Source organism: Morone saxatilis, unplaced genomic scaffold (assembly GCF_004916995.1).
Source record: "Morone saxatilis isolate NCDOM2014 unplaced genomic scaffold, NCSU_SB_2.0 Contig0, whole genome shotgun sequence".
Lineage (NCBI taxonomy): Eukaryota > Metazoa > Chordata > Actinopteri > Moronidae > Morone > Morone saxatilis.
Genome location: NW_023339650.1, coordinates 7,004,857 through 7,009,336, shown reverse-complemented (window position 1 = coordinate 7,009,336; position 4,480 = coordinate 7,004,857). Strand labels below are relative to the sequence as shown.

General features: G+C 38.6%; 1 protein-coding gene and 1 long non-coding RNA gene across 2 annotated transcripts in view; one reads left to right on the top strand and one right to left on the bottom strand.

The window, feature by feature from the left end:
* Window positions 1–4,480, bottom strand: part of LOC118324290 (myosin-7-like) — a 165,683-nt gene that overhangs the window by 148,053 nt on the left and 13,150 nt on the right.
* Window positions 2,736–3,275, top strand: LOC118323488. Its single transcript, XR_004796495.1, has 3 exons — window positions 2,736–2,849; window positions 2,938–2,984; window positions 3,069–3,275. It is a non-coding gene; the product is annotated as an uncharacterized LOC118323488 (long non-coding RNA).

Below are 4,480 nucleotides of genomic sequence, written 5' to 3'. Positions count from 1 at the left end.
TCCAACTATGTCTGTGACAAATTATCACTGCGTAGACAGCTTTACACTTCAGATGGTACAGAAACACCTGGTTTGACCCCGGTGCTAACTGTAGCCACTTGCAAATTCAAATAATTTTCTCACTTCCTAAATGATTCCACATATTTAAAGAAGTTGATCTTGTACATCATGCTGTAAAAATCCCCTTTTTGCTCCCTAATTATCAGTCATTAAATTAACTTAATTATCGCATGTGTTCCAGGGGCACATTATGTTAGCCAACACTGTCAGAAGAGGACAGTAGATTAAGATTAAGAACAAAAGGCAAATTAACAGCAGCAATAATTTAAGACCGCTGACTTTAGAGTTGTTGACAGTCAGTTTCATCATGACCTTAGCTCACAAATACTGCATTAGCCTTCAGTATCTAAATCATATCACAAGAAAATCAATTAAAGACTGGAAACACCACTTTTCACTTTTTTACATAACAAACAGACACAACCACAATGGCAAAGTCACTGCTGACAGGGACACATGACAGTGCTTTCTCTTAAGCTTAGCATTAGGAATCCTAAAACAATTTCACAGGGTTATCTTTGTCCTCAAGGGTAAATAGAAGGAAACAATACCAGGAAAACAAGAAGGAGTGTGGAGTTACAGTTTAGCAGTTAGTGCCAACTGGCCTAGTTGAACAACAGCTGCAACTGTGATGATGTTCAAACTCTACTTTCATTGGTATATCTTCTCAATAGAACAGGAAAAAGAAACAAAAGTTGTGGAAAATAGCTGCCAAATATAATGAAGCAAAGTTCTCAATTCAGACATTTTATAATGGACAGACCTGTCCACTGCCAAAGGAAAGTGATATCCCTGTGTAGGATGCATCTAAGATTCCGTGTAGTTTTATAAAAGCAGCTTCATATTTGGTATGCTCAGTGGTGTGCGAGTTTGATGTAATGTGTCACTGTGCCTTTGCAATCTGCCCCAGTGTGCCAAAGGCATTTGTAGTGGCTCTGTGAATGTCATGTGGTTATCTCTGAGCTCAAGGACAAAAGGAAGGAAACAATGTGCTATAACGGTCTCCTCTATGTCCATTGTGGTTTGTTTTAAGACACCTAATCCTAACCCTAACCTTTTGACAGATTTTTACTGGGACTCAGGAGTCTGTAAATAGAAGAAATATAAATGCAGACCTGTGACTGCAGGTAATGGATATAATACATTATAGTATTGTATTAGCTTACTGATTCATGTTATTCATATAAACATCGACTAATCTATACAAGTTTACAAGTTTCACCCTGTTTCTAGACTTTATGCTAAGATAAGCTTATTAATAAGTAGCTTCATATTGTATACAGTACAGACATAAGAGTGATGTTGATTTTCTCATTTAACTCTCAGCAAGAAAGAAAAAGGGTGAATTTCCCAAAATATCTAACTATTCCTTTAAACTCTGCAACACATTTTAAACAAAGGCTTTTGCTAATCATATTTAATCACTGCTGTTAATCTAATCTGAGATAACAGACAGCTCTTTAAAGAGCCATGTAAAACTTAATACAACTGTTTTCACAGGTTTTGATGCTGTGTATTCCTCAAAACAAACAAACCTATCTATAATTGCTGGAGTGCCCCAAATTTTCAATTATTTATGAGAAGAATATTAACCTGTAATCTAACATAGCTTTTAAAACTCTGCAAAGATGATTAACCTCAAAACAACACAAAGCAGAAACAATATGACCCAGAATGTGACCATGAACTACCTGCCATATCTGTCTAAGTACACCACTTGAAAAACAGTCCAGGGATCCTGCTGCATATAAGAAGGCTAATAACGCTGCAAGTGTTGAATGTAGAAGGACACCAGACAGCTGGGTATGACTCAGTAATACCCTTTGATGTGCTAAGGATTGCTAAGCCGTGTGAAGACAACCAACTGTCAAGACCAACAAGGTCATGGTGAAATCCAAAGTGTGAAGTTGTTAAAGTCAAAGGGCTTATGTGTTTCTTGAGGAGGTCTTCAGGTGGTCAACTCAATAAACACATGATTTAAGGATCTCTTATGTTAACACGCGGCAGCTATTACAAACATTGATCTGTTGTCATTACTAATGTGAACATGGGGGAGGTGATAAGTGTTTGCATGACCCAAATGTATTTATTTACAGAAACCTGAAACCTTTGAAAGCAGGCAGCTGTCATACCCAATCTTTTATTATAGATGGTGGGCCAGTTGAGGCCCACTGGGATGCAAACAAGGACCAGGAGAAGGAATCCAAGTAAAAAATTCACAAGTTTATCTTTGTCCTCCAGAATAATAGAAGACAGACAATACTATAGTCTGTATAGTCTTTACACCCAGACAGTGCTTATTTTAGTAGTGAGTCACTACTATTGACTGACCAAGAGGTGCAGTGGTCTTTAGTTACAAAATATAAGAAAATGTTTAAAATGTCAAATGAAGCACATATTAATAATATTTTAATATTTAATTAAAAACATAATATTATTACAAAAGAAATCCAAACGTGTTGGTAAGTGGTTTAAAATAATGAAAATAACATCAGACATCTTCATATATCAGCATTTTTTAAATATAATTTACTGGCTTTTCAGACACTTGAAGGACAAAACAAAAATAGATGCTGATCTGAGACCAGCTCATAAGCTTCAATTCACTGGCCAATGGTTACATGAGAGTTATTGTTGTCCACTCCTTTATCACCAAATACAGATCTTGCTTTGATTAGTGTCCTTTGTTTTCTTGCTTTTCCCTTATAGGGTGCCAAAGCTCAGCCTCCTGGATGTATATAAAGAGGGGTTCAGAAAGAGGAGTAACGACAGGAACACAGCACCGACAGGTAAGTATGCATACGTTTTACATATGCCTATCACATCAAACATTGAAAATACTAAAAATATATATGTTTTTATTTATTCTTCTTTTAGAGACCAACCTCATAAAATCTATCAAAGGGGAGAGGAAGACAAAACTGGTAAATAGCATTCATCATAAACTTATAACAAATTACCATGTAAGATTAATCAGGCAGCTTTTAAACAATGTTCTTGGTTAACAGCTTTCAAGATGGGCGACACCCTTATGGCAGAGTTTGGGTCCGCTGCTACCTTCCTGAGAAAGTCCGATAGGGAGCGTCTGGAGGCCCAGACTCGCCCCTTTGATATAAAGAGGCAATGTTTTGTACCGGACCCTGAGGTGGAATATGTGAAAGCCAAAGTCACCAGCAGAGATGGCGACAAAGTCACCGTTGAAACTGAGTTTGGAAAAGTAAGTATGTCAGATATTTACACTGACTAATGGAAGTGGGAAAGTGGTTGTGACAAACTTATAGCTTTGATGACAGTTCAAATGGAAATATTCTCTGTGGTAAATCATTTCAGGACCCTGTTAACCATAAGGAGGTTATATCCACGCCTCAGAACGCCGCCCAAAGTTTGATAAAATTGAGGACATGGCGATGTCCCCTCCCCTCCATGAACCCTGCTGTGCTGTTTAACCTCAAAGAACGTATGCAGCATGGATGAATCTACGTGATAATGACAGCCCATACACTGATCTCTCCTCTGTATGAGCATCTTCAGGCCCAAAAAATACAGACTTGTTTCATGTGTCTTTGTCCACAAGACCTTACTCAGGGCTGTTCTGTGTGGACTGTCCAAATCCCCTATAAGATGGCTGCCGAAGTGTATGTAAGGCCAGTGGTCAACGCCTACGAGAAAGAAGAGGAGTGAAGCCTCCTCCTCAACAATGCTTCTCCCTATTTCTGAAATGCCTACCAGTACATGCTGTCCGGTGAGTTCAGCCTCTTTGTAATCTCTGAGCACCATAACAAACATTTAAATAAAGTGTCCCAATGCTGAACCGTTGTCTTAAAACTTACAGACCAGAGAGAAACCAGTCTGTTCTTATCACGTAAGTAATTCATAAAAGTCCGCTATCTGAGTCCAATTTGAAGAGCATGTTTTGATCTTCATGGACATTGTCAGTTCACATGTTTGATTTCATTCACAGTGGAGAAAACCCCCCCCCCCCTGGTGCTGGAAAGAACTGTGAAACAACCAAGAGAGTCCATCCCAGTACTTTGCCAGCATTGCAGGCTGTTTCTGGCAAGAAGGATGCTGCTTCAGGAGAAAAAGGTTGATTTTAAAGCTCCTTCCGTTTTTTAATGAGAATATTACAAATTAATATGATATACCAGTTCTGATTTTTTGTGGTGCTAAATTTCTGGCATCCCCCCTAAACCCAGGGCAGGCCCGTGGAGGATCAAATTCATCGCAGGCCTAATCCTGCCTTGAAGGCCTTTGGAAAGTGCGCCAAGACGCATCGAGAAAATGAGCCAACTCCTCTAGATTTGTAAGTTAGGTCATTTCGAAGAAACAACATGTGCACATGTGACAACCATATGATAGTTATGTTGAGCAACATATAAACAACCATTTTCTCATTACAGGGTAAATTCAATTCGAACTC